Source organism: Puma concolor, chromosome A2, assembly GCF_028749965.1.
Source record: "Puma concolor isolate L17-30 chromosome A2, mPumCon1.1.hap2, whole genome shotgun sequence".
Taxonomy (NCBI): Eukaryota; Metazoa; Chordata; class Mammalia; order Carnivora; family Felidae; genus Puma; species Puma concolor.
In genome coordinates, this window is record NC_141668.1 from 130,833,006 (window position 1) to 130,852,175 (window position 19,170).

General features: G+C 43.4%; 1 long non-coding RNA gene across 3 annotated transcripts in view; it reads right to left on the minus strand.

Moving 5' to 3' along the window:
• LOC112857523 (uncharacterized) overlaps nt 1-17,544 on the minus strand; it is a 239,586-nt gene extending 222,042 nt beyond the window's left edge. For 2 of the 3 annotated variants that reach the window (XR_003223323.2, XR_015248280.1), the window contains exon 1: nt 17,473-17,490. This is a non-coding gene — a long non-coding RNA (uncharacterized LOC112857523). Of the gene's footprint in view, nt 1-17,472 lie in introns of all 3 variants that reach the window. The other variant, XR_015248281.1, reaches the window with a different exon arrangement.
• Between the last annotated feature and the right edge of the window lie 1,626 nt (nt 17,545-19,170).

Consider the following 19,170-nt stretch of genomic DNA (forward strand, 5'->3'; position numbering starts at 1 on the left):
TCCTTAACTTTCACTTAACATTGTTAATTAAAATGTCATTGGTTTTACAGTTTTCATATGTGGTTTGTAAACGTGTATTGAGTTCATAGGTGTAGAGCAGACATGAGAGTTAACCCGCAGAGCAGGGTCTCCCAGCACATCACTGCTGACATGTTGGGACTGGTAAGTCTGTCACAAGGCTGGCCTGGGCACTCTGGGCCGTTTGGCAGCATTCCTGGCCTCTACCGGCTAGATGCCAATGGCACCCCCTCCCCCAGTTTGTGACAACCAAAAAATGTCTCCACACATTCCCAAATGTCCCCTGATGGACAAAAATAGCCCCCAGATGAGAACCACTGACCTAGATAGAGTATGAGTCAGCATCCAGGCAGGAAAGAGATGATACACTCAGTTCAAGTAATTAATGCAAGGGGAGTTTAACATGCAAACTATTTACAAAGATGTGGGGAGGGGGTAGAGAAAGGCTATTACCGAAGGCGTGAAGGGGCAAAATAGGGAGCAGCACACTGTGGGGTCAGCAGGGGAGACACAGGGAGCGGGAGAGAGACATGGAGGCACACAAAGCCTGCAGCGAGGGTGCCCCATCCACAGCTGAGAGCTGCAGGTACAAGATGCCGTGAGAAGTAAATGGTCTGGGGGCGCCTGGGTGGCTCAGTCGGCATCCAACTTTAGGTCATGATCTCATGGCTCATGGGTTTGAGCCCGCCACTGAGCTCTGTGCTGACAGCTCAGAGCCTAGAGCCTGCCTGGGATTCTGTGTCTCCCTCTCTCTCTGCCCTTCTCCCACTCACGCTCTACGATGAATAAACATTTAAAAACATTTTTTAATAAAAATTTAAAAATAAAAAATAAAAAAAAGAAAGAAATAGCCCGACTTCACTGCAGGAACTCCCCACAGCTGCTCCCAGCCAGATGCCATAAGCAAGGGACACCACTGGCGTGGTTCAGAAGGGCCGGCCCCCTAGAACACAGAGTGCAGAGAAGGAATGCGATGTACGCAAACAGGAGAGATCCACCATGCCTCATTCTCTAACTCCAAGAACTCAAAAACATAATAAAAAATGTTAAAGCCACCCTCCAAGCTGGCAAGTTGCCTTTCATGTGAAAGGAGAGTCCTTCACATCGATGCACGTGACATGGATGAATCTGCACGACATAATGCTGAGCAAAAGGAGCCAGACACAGAAAGAACAAAGCCTGCATCATCTCTTACAGGTGGAATCTACAGAAGCCCAATCCACAGAAGCAGGGAGTAGAATGGTAGCAACCAGGGGCTGAGGGCTGGGGGGCCAATGGAGAGATGTTGGCCAAAGGGTACCAAGTTGGAGTTATGTTGGATAAATACATCTAGAGATACAATGTACAGCATGATGAGCACAATTAGTAATACTGTACTGAAAAGAGACATTTGCTAAAACACATTTTAGGTGTTCTCATCATGCACGAAAAAGTATGTGAGAGGTTACTAATTGGCTTGACTAAAGGAGTCATTTTACTCTGGGCGTCTATGTATCAAATCATTATGTTATATACTTTAAATACACTTAATTTTATTTTATAAATAAGTAATTAAAAATGTAAGGCCTGTGCCTATCTGGACATTATTAAAGTTTGCAAGTGATGCCTGGAACCTTCCAAATGTTCTTGCCATACCTACCCATAGTCAGCCCTGAGTTCCTATTGCTGGACTCTTTAACTCAAGAAAATACTGTGGTTGGCCACAAATACAGTACAGAGCACCACACTGGTGTTAAGTGGCTAAAGAAAGGACAGTTCGTGAGAAATAGGGTATGAATCCCATGTCGACTTAGGGAGACAAATAATACCTATGGATAAAAGAAGGCTCTTGCCAGCCATCACCAGCCTGAGGACAGTGTCACAATAATAACATTGATGTCAGTACCTCATGTCCACACTGTTCATTCAGAACCCCACCATCTCTCTGTAGTTGCATCTGGGATTAGCAGGAGGAATCTTTAATCCCTTGGTTGGAATATCCCTTTCTCCATCTTCCTATTTCCACAAGAAGATTTCTCCCTCCTTCCCTGAAAGGCACAGCAGTAGAGTAAGCTCTGTAAGTCCTCTCTAGCTACTGGTCATGGAATGAGGAGTAATGAATGTGATTGGTGAGATGGGGTCACCTGACACCCAGTGGACCACCTTTGCCTAGGGCAGTGCACTGCACTGAACAAGGACAGCAAAAGCCACCCGCCCTTTGAAAGCATGACGCGTGCTCCTTCCAGTATGCAGATGAAGCAGAGTCAGATGCTGGCCAGTTTGGCCAAGACTGCACTTTCTCAGTTCTTCAGCCTGCAACTCAATATGCAAATCCAAGTCATATGAATCCCAAAGTCCTTGTTTAGAGAGGGAGAGAATAGTCCATGGTGCAAAATGACCTAAGCCCATTTGGCCAGTCAACACTGACAGATTTGGGGGAGCCATTGGTGGTCACAGCCAACAGTTGGAGGTAGGTGGGAGCTATACAGCTCCTCCATGGTTCACTGCTGTGGGCCATGTTATAACAAAAGCAAACCTTGGACCAAATGTTTCCATTTGTATAATCATTTCTCAAAGCAGGCTGGCTCAAAATAATCATACAAATTATCCTGTGAGCTCAGGGACATTTGATACTCTACCCTTGGGCTTTTCTTTTTTTTTTTTTTTTTTTTTTTCTTTTTCTTTTCTTTTTTTTTTTTTTTTTTTCAACGTTTATTTATTTTTGGGACAGAGAGAGACAGAGCATGAACGGGGGAGGGGCAGAGAGAGAGGGAGACACAGAATCGGAAACAGGCTCCAGGCTCTGAGCCATCAGCCCAGAGCCTGACGCGGGGCTCGAACTCACGGACCACGAGATCGTGACCTGGCTGAAGTCGGACGCTTAACCGACTGCGCCACCCAGGCGCCCCCCCCTTGGGCTTTTCAACAAGAAGCTTATCAAAGAATTTCATTCACTTATAATCTCTTTCATCAGATCAAGCAGCAGGTGCCTCTGGTAAGTGGGGGACACAGAGCTAAATAACTTCCTAGACCAAGAGCAGTTGCTGCCATATTAGGCTTGTCATTTTTTTAATCTTCTTGGCTCAAACATTGTGGTGCCTATAGAGTGTTTCTAGCCAACCAAACACCTTTAACACCACTCATTCGACCAATGATAAATTATGACTTCTATACAAGTAACCAACCCCAGAGTGGGAATTTCAGATCAGAACTGTAATAAAGTAAAGGTGACTGAACATTTTCTTGGATGCTCCTCCCTCTAAAACTAGGACACTGTTAGTCAAGGGCGAAAAAGAGAAGTAACAGGAAACAGAGCTAGAGAGATTTTAGGGAATCGCCTCACAATTTGTCATTCTTTCTCTCTGTCATGCCTGGCCAATCCAAAATCTGCAGGGGAAGCCATCAGGCTGGATACCCACGGAAGAGTTGATAGTGCATACATCCAAAAACCATCTGCTAGCAGAATTCCGTCTTCTTCAGGAGAGGTCTGTGTTTTTCTAGTAAGACCTTCAAGTCATTTCATGAGGCCCGTCCACATTAGGAAGGGCAATCTGTTTCACTCAATCTATTGATTTAAATGTTTAAATCATCTAAACAATACCTTCATGAAACATCTAGAATAATATCAGAGCAAATATCTGGTTACCAAGGCCCAGCCACGTGGACGCATCAAACTAACCATCCCAGTCAGCCTTGGTGACAGGAGAAGTGATGTAACATGGCTTCCAAGAGTAAGTGGTATGGTAAGAACCGTCACAGATTCATCAGTCTCTTGGGAAACTCTCCGGGAAGTCTGGCTACCCTGACATTGCCATGCTGTGAGGAAGCCCCCGCGAGCCAGGTGGAGAGATCACAGACAGGAGATGCCCAGCTAGCCCCCAGCTGTGACAGCCATCCCTGCCCCAGGGTCAGGCACATGAGGAAAACAAACTACCTTCGACATCCAGCCCAGATGAGGCTTCGGATGCCAGCAGCCCCAGCCACCATCAGGCCGCAACCACATGAAAGATTCCCGGTGAGAACTACCAGCTGAGCTATCCAGACACAGAACCAAGAGAAATATTAATATACTGCATCCTAACCCACTAAATTTGGAGGCGGGTTATGCAGAAATAAGTAACCAGATTAAGAAAATGTGAAACGTTAACCAACAGCCCCTAGGGTATACATTAAATTTAACTTACACATGCACACATACCACCATCTCCATTAAAATATTTTGAGAAAATTACAGGCCACATAACCATGCTGCCATCCTCTCAGTTTCTGGACTTGAACCCCTTTGGCTCATTACGTCTGTGTGCAAAAGTTTAAGGATCTGGAAGGGTGTCGGGGTGATTGTTAGGACCCTAAACCACCAAGACTGGCCCACACTTCTCCTCCCACAGAGCACTGAAGATCCGCAGGGCCCTGCCAATAAAGTACAGGTGTGTTCACAGAGTGGCAAGGGCCCTGGGGAAGGGATAGGAAATGTCTCTTTACCCCCTTTGACTCAATTCTGTTAGGGGAATACCCCAGAGTTTGTAGAGAAACACTGCTCCCCTTTCAACTTGTTGCTCTGCTCTGTAAGGCTGCAGAGAGGAGCCAGTGAAGGCTAGATGCAGAGAAATCAGGATGTCAGACTTCATGCCATTATCTGACAAGTGAGTTCCTCTAACAAGGTCAGGTTCTAGTACCTGGATCCTCATTTCATCAGGATGAATTGTCTTCCAGGAGGGGCCTCAGCCCTCATGCAAATTGGCTTCCCAGGGTACCCACTCCATCAGCACAGACATGGCCAGACTTTCTGAATTCCTCTTAGATTTCATCTCGAAGCTCTGCTCCGAATAAATGAAATAGTGGAGAATACTGACAATCTAACAGATTAATCAGTGTAACAGAGTGACCCTGGAGTCAGAATTTAAATTTGTTTTTTAGCAAGAAGCTGACAGCTGCTTCTCTGCCAAGCAGGGTTAGCAACTCAAATGGCTCCAGGCAAGGGTGATATTCGAAATATTTAACAACTGGTACCAGCTGGGCTCCAGTAGGCTCTGAGCAGTCCCTGCCAGTTGTCCCCACACAGATCAGGCAGGTGAGGGGAAGGACGGGGCACACAGGGCTGTGGAAGAGGAAAGACAGTTGTTCTTCGTGTATAGGAGAAGCTGCTATCTGCTCTGCCAATGGCAGATATGAGAATGTAAGCCTAGTGTTTTCAAATATACAGGTTTTCCCAAAGAGAATGAAATTGGACTTGTTTGGAAATTTCCCAACTTAAATGTTGGCAACTAGTTTGAAATTTTACCAAAAAAAAAAAAAATTGGGGGCGCGTGGGTGGCTCAACCAGTTAAACGTCCAACTCTTGGTTTCATGGTTCATGGGTTCAAGCTCTGTGTTGGGCTCTGCGCTGGCAGTGCAGAGGCTGCTTAGGATTCTCTATCTCCTCTCTCTGCCCCTCCTCCACTTCTTCTCTCTCTGTCTCTAATATATGAACAAACTTAAAAAAAAAAAAAATCTTGGCAGGCCAAACCAAATAAAGATATAACTATATGTGACCTTTCTACTTGAATTCTTCACAGCTACTCTAAAGACTGGCCCAGAAAGCTAAAAAGACCCTTACAGCAAGTGTCCTTGCTCTATGTAAGGACACTTAAGTAGCCTCTTCATATGCAGCCAACATTGCTGTGCTTTCACACTTTGAAGGGATGAATTTATTGGTCCTTTAGGTTAGCAAAGTTGTCCCACCCTCTTTCTACGTAAACCCCTGGGATGAGAAAAGGCAAATCGACATCAGGAGCTAGGAACTTCCAGGATGAAAATATTAGGAGCTTCTACTCTCCCAAAAATTAAAGCTGTAGAAACCCATCAGGGTGGACAGGGACGGCTGAGTTCTCCCAACTAAGGCCTCAAAGGGAGCTTCAAAAAGGAGAAATCTGGGCTGGCATGCCACACTGTAAGAGCTGGCTGCCCTCCCACAGGGTTGGTGATTTGGTAACAAATCATGGAATAGGAGCTCTATGAATAGGAACATGGCATCCTGGGCAGGGTCTCAACCAACAAGGCCATCATACAGTAGGGGACAAGCAGGGTCCTTTGAACCATGCAGCCTTCACCTTCAACTATGACACCAGTGGCCACCCAAATCAACTACTGTGGTGAGCCCATCAGATTCTTTCATCCCAGCCTGGTGGTTAGAGGTGTCTTTTGGCTTGAATAAATCTATGAGTAGAGCCAGCTTGGTGGGCATGTGATGCATGCAGTCACAGAGGGCCCTCTTTGCTTGATTTTGATGCTCATTTTAGAATTCTTATATTCTTAAATTTCTCTATTTTCATTTTGCACTGAGCCCCACACATTAGGCAACTGGTCCTGGCCCTGAAGTTCTTGAATAATTGCAAAGGAACACTGTTAAAAGGGGGCCTTGAGGAGGAGACACAGTCATTTCTGATTCTTTGTGGCAGTTAAGTTCTATAAACATAAGGTGGAGTTGGTGAATAGTGAACCACTGCTCCTATGAGAAATACAAGCTTACATTCCGTTAGCTCTGGTCAATACATCTGTGCAGCTAAAAAAATCGCTACCCAGAATCACAAGTAAGCCTAACACTGACAGGGCTGACCTGGCTAAGGAGACCAGCCAGGGTTTTGTCCAAAAACACCACAGATGAGGAAAAGGATACTCTTCAGAGTTACAAGTGGGTCTGATGGAATCCCACATCTAATTGCCAGTTTGGAAGAATCCTCTAATAACAAGATAAAGGTGGTTTTGGCAACCTGTGGAAAGGACAAAATTTCAAGTTACTTTCCTATGACAATTTTTGAGGCGTCTAATTTACAAGGCTGGTGAGACTTAGCTCTCTTACTATTTTAAGATCCTCAGGCACACTGAAAAAAAAATTGTCAGATACTGATTATACATAATTCATTCTCTAGGGCAGAAATCAACTGAAGAAACTATGGGATGGAGTTTGAAATAAAGGCTAATTGAAGGGGAGAAAACTTGAACTTAAAGGACATGAGGAAAGTAGCTGAGGCCCTTCCCAGCAGACTGAATGAAAACAGTGGGTCCTTCCTTCAGGATGTGGTTACTGAGGGCCCACTATGTGCGCTGAGGTAGTTTTCAAGCGTGGCCACAGATTTTCTTGACATTTGTCTTAGTCTATTCAAGTTACAAGCACAAAATGCCACAAAACTGCACAGCTTATAAAATTATGTCTCCTAGTTCTGGAGGCTGGAAGTCCAAGATCAAAGTGATGTCATGGTCACACACATTCTGGTGATAGCCTGCTTCCCAGTTCAGAGCTGACACAACTCACTGTGTCCCCACGTGGTGAAAGGGGGAAGGGATCTCTGTGGGTCTCTTTTATAAGAGTACTAATCCCATCCACTAGAGCTCCCCCACTCCATGACCTAAGCACTTCCAGAGGCCCCACCTTCTAATACCATCATCTCTGGGGGTGAGGATTTCAAACCTGAATTCAGGTTTACACAAATGTTCAGAACATAGCAATATCCTTTTCTTCAAAAGGAGGTGAAAGCTAATTCTCCTCTGGAATGTGGGCCACACTTGGTGAATAACTTGGAACACATAAATTCGGCAGAAGACTTTTTTAATTTTTTTAACATTTATTTATTCTTGAGAGAGAGAGAGAGAGAGAGAGAGAGAGAGAGACAGATTGCAAGTGGGGGAGGGGCAGAGAGAGAAGGAGACACAGAATCCGAAGCAGGCTCCAGGCTCTGCACTGTCAGCACAGAGCTCAATGTGTGGCTTGAATTCACGAACCACTATATCATGACCTGAGCGAAAATCAGATGCTTAGCTGACTAAGCCACCCAAGTACCCCCAGCAGAAGTGACTTCTGAGGCTAACTCAGTAAGGACATTGTTGCTTCAATCTTCCTCCCTCTTAGATCACTGGCATCACTACCATGTTGTAAGGCCACATGGGAAAGAATCGAGGCCTCTCACAAAGGCCTCCCACCATCTTGCCAGCCATATGTGTGAGCAACCTTGGATGTGGATCCTTCAGGCCCGGGCAAGCCTTCAACTGACATCTTGATTGTGACCCCATAAGTGACTCTGAGCCAGAACTACCCAGTCAAACGGCTCCCAAATTCCTGACCCATGGAGCCATGAGGGTCAAAAAATCTTATTGTTCTAAGCTACTAAGTGGTGACTTAATTTGTTACACCGGAATACTTACTATAACTTGTTACTTTGCAAAGGTAACAACACCAGAACAAAACAACACAGTCGCTACCAGAAAGAAGCCCACAGCCTACTGGGGATATTTATTTGGTTAAAAACAAAAACAAACAAACAAAAAACAGTAACAATACCATGTGATAAGTGTTAGAATAGAGGGGTCATTCAGGCAGTCTGAGCATGGTCATGCTGTAGTAACCAGCAACCTCAGCGTTTCAGAGACTTACAACCCCACAGCTTATTTCTTGTTCATGTTACATGTCAACTGGGACTGGTAGAGAGCTCTGCTTCTCATCCTCCTTATTCCAAGGTCTAGGGTCAGAGCAGCCACTGTCCACCCTGCTCCTGGCTGCCAGAGCAGACAGAAAGAGAAAATGGCAGAATATGACTTCCTCTTGAAGTGTCCACATGGAAGTTACACAAAGCCATTCTGCTTATACTTCATTGGCCAAACAAGTCATTTGACTGTGCTTAATTTAAGCAGGGGCAGGGAAATATCATCCTACCATATTCCCAGAGAAGAAATAACATACTTGTGCCTTCCCCGGTGACTACCTGGGTCAGCACCCTGAGGCACTCTGGGTGCTGCGGAACATAGGGCAATAGCAACTAACTCTCCCTCTGAGCAGAAAGGGTCAGAGATGGAAAGAGGCTCAGAAGGAAGAGTTTATTAACTAGTCAAAGATAGAACAGCATTCCAGATGGAGGAAAGAACACATTAAGTTTCACTTGCTCAGGAAGGTATCACATGTTGGAGAAGAGCAGGGAGCATAAATGGAGGGTGTGTGAGTTACGCTGAGAACACAGTCAGGAGATAGGTTTGATGAGGTACCACACACAGTGCTAAAGTTTGCATTTTGATGACCAATAGTTTAATGAGGACATTTGACACTGGACAATTCTCTATGTGCGGAACTGTCCTATGCAGGGCAGGACAGCTTTCATCCTGGGCAGCAGAGCACTCAATGCCACTAGCACCCAGAGAAGTGAGGACATTCCCAACTCTCATTCTCATTCCAAATGCCTTCAGGGCTGCAGGGAATACTGAGCCCTGTTGAGAACCACTGGTAAGCAGGATAATCTGTTTTTCTTCTATAGCACTCAAAAGTCTCATCAGATTTTAACAGTACTCAAGAAACACCACGAAGAAATCATGGCAATAAACAACAATTGCCACATAACTTAAACTGTTCAACAATAGCAGTTGGTTCCTGTGGTACAGAGACATTAGACTGTGGATTACAGGAAACTGGTATCATACCCCTCTAACCACCTCTGAGGAAAGTACTGTTTTCTCTCCTTCAAGAAGAATGCAAGCGGGGCGCCTGGGTGGCGCAGTCGGTTAAGCGTCCGACTTCAGCCAGGTCACGATCTCGCGGTCCGTGAGTTCGAGCCCCGCGTCGGGCTCTGGGCTGATGGCTCAGAGCCTGGAGCCTGTTTCCGATTCTGTGTCTCCCTCTCTCTCTGCCCCTCCCCCGTTCATGCTCTGTCTCTCTCTGTCCCAAAAATAAATAAACGTTGAAAAAAAAAAAAAATTAAAAAAAAAAAATTTAAAAAAAAGAAGAATGCAAGCGATTGCAAGAAAAGACCAGAAATAACTGTGAATCTGCTCTAATTTACTTTTTTAAAGGAGACATCACTAACAAATAAGCAAATTAAAAAATGGGTAGAAGACATGAACAGACATCTCTCCAAAGACGACATCCAGATGGCCAAGAGACATATGAAAAGATGCTCAGCATCACTCATCATCAGGCAAATATGCATCCAAACCACCGTAAGATACCACCTCACACCTGTCAGAATGGCTAATATTAAAAACACAAGAAATAACAAGTGTTGGTGAGGACATGGAGAAAAAGGAAACCATGCACTGCTGGTGGAAATGAAAGCTGGTATAGCTGCTGTGGATAACAATAAGGAAGTTCCTCACAAAATTATAAACAGAACTAGCATAGGATCGAGTAATTCTACTACTGGGTATTTACCCAAAGAAAATGAGAACACTAATTCAAGAGGCTATATACACCCCTATGCCTACAGCAGTATTATTTATTACAGTCAAATTATGGAAGTAACCCAAGCGTCCATGCATAGATGAGTAAATAAAGAAGAAGTGGTATAGGGATGCCTGAGTGGCTCATTTGGTTAAGTATCCAACTCTTGATTTTGGCTCATATCATGATCTCACAGTTGTGAGATCAAGCCCTATGTCCAGCTCCCTGCTGGGTGTGGAGCCTGCTTGGGATTATCTCCCTACTCTCCCTCTGCCCCTCTCCCACTCATATGCACGTGCGCCCGCACTCGCTCACTCTCTCTCTCTCACAAAAAAATAAAAAAAATAAAAAAAAATAAAAAAAATATATATATATATATATATATATATATATATATATATACACATACATACATATACACACAGTAGTGGGGCGCCTGGGTAGCTCAGTCGGTTAAGTGTCCAACTTTGGCTGAGGTCAGGATCTCACTGTCAGTGGTTTCGAGCCCCACATCATGCTCTGTGCTGACAGCTCAGAGCATGGAGCCTGCTTCAGATTCTGTGTCTCCTTCTCACTCTCTCTGCCCTTCCCCCACTCATGCTCTGTTTCTCTATCAAAAATAAACATTAAAATTTTTTAATGTAGTATGTATATATATATATATATATATATATATATATATATATATATAATACACACACACACAAGAAAATATTACTCAGCCATAAAAAGAATGAAATCTTGCCATTTTCAATAACATAGATGGATCTAGAAGGTATAATGCTAAGTGAAATGAATTCATCAGAGAAAGATACCATATGATTTCACACACATGTGGAATTTCAGAAACAAATGAACAAAGAAAAAAAGAGACAAACAAAAAAGCAAGACTCAACTACAGAGAACAATCTAGTGGGTGCCAGAAGGGTGCTATGTGGGGGGGGGGGGGGGGAAGGGGGGCACGGAGGGATAGATGAAGGGGATTAAGACTACACTTATAATGAGCCCTGAGCAATGTATAGAATTGTTGAATCATATTGTACACCTAAAGCTAATTTAACATTGTATGTTAATTATACTTGAATTTTATTAAAAAGAAGACATCACTAAGTTTGGTACTTGGATATCATTTTCCAGTACAGCTCAAAATGACCTACACACCAGGGCTGACTAATAATACAGAATTTAAGTAAGGGCATGACTTTATCTAATTTATGTTTTCTTTTTTTTTTTTTTTATGTTTATTTATTTTTGAGACAGAGAGAGACAGAGCATGAATGGGGAAGGGTCAGAGAGAGGGAGACACAGAATCTAAAACAGGCTCCAGGCTCTGAGCGGTCAGCGCAGAGCCTGACGTGGGGCTCGAACTCACAGACCGCGAGATCATGACCTGAGCCGAAGTCGGACGCTTAACCGGCTGAGCCACCCAGGCGCCCCTAATTTATGTTTTCAAAAGACCATTCTGGTAGCTTGGTATAGAGCAAGACCCATTCAGACAGTTTGTAGAAGTACAAGCAACCATACTAAGGACTGGGAAAATAAAATAAAGGGGATGGGTTCAAGTTCTCTTTAGGGAGGAAGAATCAAGATTTGCCCATTGACTAGAACAGGTGAGCAAAAGGGAGAAAACAGTGAGGGAAGCCATCAGCCATGAGTATGCTGATGCTAAGAACAGAGCATAGGCATGTAGTAAAACAAAAAAAATTGACAACCAGTGACAAAGCAAATAAGCTAGCACAGCACTCCCTACATCCTCTTCAGCAAAGTCTAGTCCTGCAAATTTTTCTACATAAAAAGAGCTCTGTGGTCAGTTAAGCTTGAGAAATATATTTTATACTCTCTGACTCAGAGATTTACTATGTATGTATTAGTGTATTAATGTTCCAAGCATTTCACAAGCAAAAAAAAGTTTAGGCTTTATTGAACCCAAAGCATACCATTAGTATTTGGTCTCAGAACCCTTTTTACTCAAAAAGCCCATTTAAGATGCTGCAAAACCAGTGTTCCAAGGAACCACTTTGGGAAACACAGTTTAAAAATCATGTAGGAGATAGGATCCAGGAAGCACACTACTTGGTACTTACCCAAAGGATACAAAAATACTAATTTGAAGGGATACGTGCACCCCAATGTTTATAGCAGCATTATCCACAAAAGCTCAATTATGGAAATAGCCCAAGGGTCCATTGACTGATGAATATATAAAGAAGATGTGATACATAGATAGATGATAGATAGGCAGAAAAATGGAATTATTACTCATCCATAAAAAAGAATGAAATCTTGCCATTTCCAAGGACATGGATGGAGCTAGAGAGCATTATGCTCAGAGAAAGACAAATACCATATGATTTCATTCACATGTGGAATTTAAGAAACAAAACAAATATGCAAAGGGAAAAAAAGAGAGAAAAGCAAACCAAGAAACAGACTCTTAACTATAGAGAACAAACTGATGGTCACCAGAAGGGAGGTAGGTAGAGGGGTAGGTGACACAGGTGATGGGGATTAAGAGAACGCACTTGTTGTGATGACCACTGGGTGGTATACAGAAGTGTTGAATATCTATATTGTACACCTGAAACTAATAGTAACTGTATGTTAACTAACTGGAATAAATAAAAACTTTTCAGAGTGCTTTATTAGCTCCGTTGGTTAAATGTCCGACTCTTGATTTCAGCTCAGGTCATGATCTCACGGTTTGTGAGACTGAGCCCTATATCAGGCTCTACACTGACAGCACAGAGCCTGCTTGGGATTCTCTCTTTCCCTCTCTCTCTGCCCCTGCCCTGCTCAAGCTCTCGCTCGCTCGCTCTTTCCCTCTCAAAATAATTAAACTTTAAAAATTAGGCAATGTATTTAAATAGTTATTTCTCCAAAAAATAGTTATTTCTCCAAATGTCCAATAAGCACATGAAAAGATGCCCAACATCACTAGTCATTAGGGAAATGCAAATCAAAACCACATGATATTCTACTTCATGTGCATTAGTGGGGCTATTATTAAAAAAAAACAAAACAACAGACCATAACAAATGTTGGAGAGGATGTGGAGTAATTAGCAGCCTTATACATTGCAGGTAGGAATGTAAAATGATGCAGCCATTGGGGAAACAGTATGGTGGCTCAAAACTTTCAGCACAGAGGGGTACATGGATGGCTCAGTCAGTTAAGCATCCGACTTCAGCTCAGGTCATGATCTCACAGTCTGTAAGTTTAAGCCACACATCAGGCTCTGTGCTGACAGCTCAGAGCCTGGAGCCTGCTTCAGAATCTATGTCCCTGCTCTCTCTCTCTGCCCCTCCCCTGATCATGTTCTGTCTTGCTCTCTCAAAAATAAATAAATGTGAAAAAAATTTAAAGAAAAATACTTTCAACATAGAATCATAGTATGATCCCACAATTCCACTTCTGGGAATGTACCCCAAAGTACTGAAAGCAGGAGCTCACAGAGTTATCTGTACAGCAATATTCATAGCAGCACTGTTCACAACAGTCAAAAACTAGAAACCATCCAAACGACCACTGACGCATGAATGGATAAACAAAATGCGGTCTGCACATACACTAGAATATTCTTCAGCCTTAAAAAAGAAAGAAATTCTGCTACATGCTACAATTTGCATCAACCTGAAGACATTATGCCAAGTAAAATAAGCCAGTCACAAAAAGACAAAAGCCTGGGTGGCTCAGTCAGTTAAGCACTTCTTAGTTTCAGCTCAGGTCATGACTTCACAGTTTGTGGGTTTGAGCTCCACATGGGGCTCCGCACTAAAAGTGTGGTGCCTGCTTGGAATTCTCTCTTCCTCTCTGCCCCTCCCCCACTTATGTTTCTCTCTCTCTCTCTCTCTCTCTCTCTCTCTCTCCAAATAAACTTAAAAAAAAATAAACAGTGGTTAAAATGGTTACTTTTATGCTATGTGCATACACACACACACACACACACACACAATCAATTTTATATATAAAGAGAAGAAAATGTTTTAACTGTTTTAATCCACGTAATTACGACCAACACAGAGAGGCCAGCTTCCAGGATCAAGATGAACTGAAAGCCATGTAGTAGGCCAGGTCAGTTCATTTCTGAAATTTCGCCTGAGTGACAGTTACACACAGACTTAAGCCAATTGGGTCACTGACAATCACTGCATTCTTGTTGGCAAATGGTGGCCTCCTCTGATTCAAAGGGAGAGAAGGCCACAGGTGTCCTCTCCATTCCCCTGCCTTTACATGGAGTTGGACAAGGAAAAACAGCCCCCACCAAGTCCCACAGCCAGCTCTTGTTTGCCTACTGAGGTCTCAGCTCTCTGTCCTCACACAGAAGTTACACACAAGGAAAATACAAACATGTTCTAGCAGCTAGCCTTCCGGATGTCTGATATCACAGAACAGAATCCCCTACGTAAGGCAACACTCAGGGATAGAAGAATCAGGTGCTTCCACTGTTCCAAAGTAAACAAGATCCTGAACTTGCCAGATTCTTCTATACCATGAGTGAACAACCTAACGTAACTATAATCTTATTACAAGAGAATTATTTACATATTGACTGTGGTGACTTTCATGCCACCATAGCCAAGTTGAATAGTTGCAATATCAACTAGATGGCCCTCAAAGCCTGAAATATTTTTTATCTGACCCTTTTCATAACAAGTTGGTGACCCCTGTCATAACCCTTTGTGTGCAAGGCAGGAGTGCCTATGTAGTATTTCTAACCCACCTGTATTTCTCAAACATGACTCATTTCACCAACAAAAAATATACACTATTGGCAATAATTTATCAATGGAGCAGTCAGAGGTCAGTTAGGTGGTTGGCTAGAAATAATTTCATGGGGTCTCAACTATGATGGGCATGAGAAGAAAAACACGATAGGTTCAGCAGCCTAGTAACTTGCAGTAATTCTTAGGGTCTAAACCCACGCGTCCCTGTGCCTCCCCCAGTACACACTTAATGGGTGTTCTGTTGCCTGACCAAACTGTAAGTTCGGCTGGCTTTGCCCTTGGATTATCCCCACACTGACTTCACAGTGAACCAGGAAAGAAAGGGTGCATTAAAATGCCCAAGTGTAGGTGGCAGGCTTCACTAGTGTATAGGAATGGATTGGGGAGCCCCCACTTTTGTGCCTTCTTACTATTATGTGTTTGATTGCCTTGTAACCTATCATCTTGGATGGGGTTTGGAGGAAGAGATCTGTAACACCTACCTATCTATGATCACTGGGGGCTGGAGTATTTGTCAAAAGAGCCCTCATCGGTCAAGCTGACTTAGGTCAGATCACAAGTCTGGGTTTTTCTTCCTGGAGACTAACGAACCCCTGAAAACAGAACCGGTATGTTCATGCGGTAGCTACACACGCATGGAGACATTTTTTGCGGGGCCTTCAGGAGAGAAGATGTAACATCAAACAGCAATTTTCTCAGTGGAACTCAGTCACAGACACTCAATCATGTGGTGAAATAAACAGGAGCCTACTGAGACCCCTTCAGTTTGAAGCATAGGCTAAGAGTTGACGACTTTTGAATTCTGGTTGATTTGTGCCTCCTGATCCATCCAGGCCCCACAGGCGCAGGTGCATTTTATCTTCTATGGCGGTGTTTCTCCAGTCAGCTCCTGGGAAAAGCTGTATGGGTGTGTTTTCTTCTTGTTTTTAATACTACTGTCCCTCAACTTCCCCCACCTCCAAAGTTTTCTGTTTGGTCAATCTGAAGTCAGGCAGGTAGTTTTCTTCAAAGATCTCCAGGTACCATGCAGCCAGGATGAAAACTTACATTTTTTTTTTAAAGTTTACTTATTTATTTTGAGAGACAGAGAGAGAAAGAAGGGGAGAGGTAGAGAGAGAGAGAGGGAGAGAGCAAATCCCAAGCAGGTTCCTGTCAGTGCAGAGCCCGACGTGGGGCTCGAGCTTACAAACCGTGAGATCATGACCTGAGCTGAAATCAAGAATCAGACACTTAATGGACTGAGCCACCCAGGCGCCCGGAAAACTTACATTTAATATGACCCCTCGATGACACAGCCAGAGTAGGCATTTTCTCACCTGAGCTTCTAGCCATCCTAGGAGAGTCCACGTTGCACAGGCATGAACCCAGAGCCAGAGGGGTTAGAAGTAGCCCAGGTTGGCTTAGCAGGTAAAATGGAACTACTGGATTCACACCAGGTTTGACTGGCCCAAAAAGAAAAGCCTTCCATGGGTCTGAAGACAACCAGGTAACCATGGGCTAGCACCTTAACACTCACCAGCACGGTGATACCTGTCTTGTGGCAGGGCTCACTATAATACGAGAGCAATGAATGTGGAGGTGGGAGGAACTCACTTTGGTCAGGAAGAAAGGATGTCTCTATGAATGCCTCCAAGAAGCCTCTCAGCCACCCTGGTGCAGAAGACAGCTCAGGAATGACACCCTCACACAGACCTTAGTCTTTCTACCACTAACTACTTGCAATTTAGTGTCTACATATGACCAAGACCCAGGGCTCATATTTGGAGTGCCTTCCTTAAATCTAAATGCTTTGTCAAAAAAAGAGGGTATCACACTCCTGAAATGGAGGAATGGGGTGGACAGAAAAGTCTTGAAAGTTGCTGTGAGCAAAAATAGATCCTAGCTCCCTGAGGGACCCATCTTCACGTAACCACCACAGGGATCAATCAGGTGACATTACATTCTTAGTCCCTATAGCACATCGTTCATTAAAAAGCCCTGGATCATCAAGCTTCCTGTACGCTCTTGGGTTTCATCCTCAAGATAAAGACAGATAAAGTGTAAAACATACTTTCTGAACTTGCCATTTTATTGATTTTAAGTATTCTTCTCATTGTCTATTTTAGTTTATACTTTATATCTTCATTTTTATAAAATCCTATTCTTTAAACAGTCTAATTTGCATTAAAACAGTTCAGGCACATGATCTTTAAGAAGCCATAGTATAGAAGGACATATAATAAAAGGAATACTTTTATGTCACATCTCCTTTACTTCCAAAGGTAACCATTTGAAACTATTTTATTTCTAGTTCTTCTAGTGATTACTACCACATAATTTGCTAATTTTTCTTCATTCCCTTTATATAGCCATCCTTTTCTCATCTTGAGGCATAAAAAGAAATCCACACGTACAAATAGAATATGGCTTAAATGTTTCAAGAATACGATTTCTGGACTATGAGTCAAATTCTCTCATCACTCAAAATTTAAGGCACACAAGAAAGTAACTTTAGTTATCCTTTCTTTTGATTTTTAAAGTAAAATATTTAAAAGGCAGCATTTAGGAACTCAAAATACATTTTCCTATACTCACTGTGGCAGAGTAACTACATTCCAATATTCATTCTCCCCTCCTTCCTTTAATAGTTTTAGCTCAGCATATGGCCACCTGACCCAAGACTGTATTTCCCAGCTCTTCTTGCAGTTTCATAAGTCATGTGACTTTCTGACCTATCAAATATGAAGGGAAACTTTGTATGCCAACACACGTCAGATTTTTAAGATATATGAATGCAACATTAATAGTCATTTCCTTCTTCCTGTTGGTTAGGATACAGATGACACGGTAGGAACAAGAGCAGCCATTCTGAATCATAAATGGAAGAGTATATTAGTACATTAAGTATAATGGAGCCTACCCACTTGCCTTGAGACAACCAGAGACAGAGATCTGTTCGAAAGACAAACTTTATCCTATTTAGGCTTCTTTGATGCAATAACTTAGGCATACCTTAGCAGACATTCTCAAATTAAAACCAAAATAAAATCGCTCAGATCCTCTTCATTCATTTAGCAGGTATCTAGGTGGCTACTATGGGTCAAACCTTGTTCTAGGTTGATGGGATGAGACAGAAAGAGAAAGACGCAGGGGGCAGTGGGGAGAAGGAGACAATAGGAATCCTTGCCCCACTGTAGGAGACAATTTCCTGGGTTGGAGTGGGCATAAGTAAGCTGAGGCTGCCATAACAAACACCACAGACTGGGTGGCTTAAACAACAACAAAAAAATCCCCCAGGGGTGCCTGAGTATCTAAGTTGATTAAGCATCAGACTTTGGCTCAGGTCGTCATTTCACAGGGAGTTCAAGCCCCACATGAGGCTCTCTGCTGTCAGCACAGAGCCTGCTTTGGATCCTCTGTCCCCCTCTCTCATTGTCCCTCCCTCACTCAAGTGCGTGCTCTCTCTCTCTCTCAAAAATAAATAAATATATATATTTTTAATTTTTTTAATGTTTATTTCTGAGACAGAGAGAGACACAGCATGAGTGGGGGAGGGGCAGAGAGAGGGAGACACAGAATCAGAAGCAGGCTCCAGGCTCTGAGCTGTCAGCCCAGAGCCCGATGCAGGGCTCGAATTCACAAACCGTGAGATCATGACCTGAACCGAAGTCGGTCGCTCAACGGACTGAGCCACCCAGGTGCCCCATTAAATATATATATTTTTAAATGTCCCCCACAGTTCTAAAGGCTGGAATTCAAGATCAAAGTGTCAGCCACATTGATTTCTTCCGAAGTCTTTCTCCTTGGTTTGCAGACTGCCACCTTCCCACTGTGTCCTCCCCCTGCCACCCTGGATCTGTGCTGTGTCTAATCTTCCCCTTGTAAAGGTCCCACTCCCAGGGGATGAAGACCCACCCTAATGACCTCATTTTACTTCACTGATCTCTTTAAAGGCACTCTCTCCAAATATAGTCACATTCTGAGACACTGAGAGTCAGGGCTTCAACACAGGAGTCAGAAGTGCACACAATTTAGCCCATAACAGAACAAAGGGGAGGAGCAGTTAGACAAAAGAACAGTGCTGACTGAAAATAGAGACAAGCTGGGGCACCTGGGTGGCTCAACTGGTTGAGCATCCAACTTCTGCTCAAGACATGATCTCACAGTTTGTGGGTTCAAGCCCCACATCAGGCTCTGTGCTGAAAACTCAGGGACTAGAGCCTGCTTTGGATTCTGTCTTCCTCTCTCTGCCTTTCCCCTGCTCGTGCTCTGTCTCTGTTACCAACAAAGTCT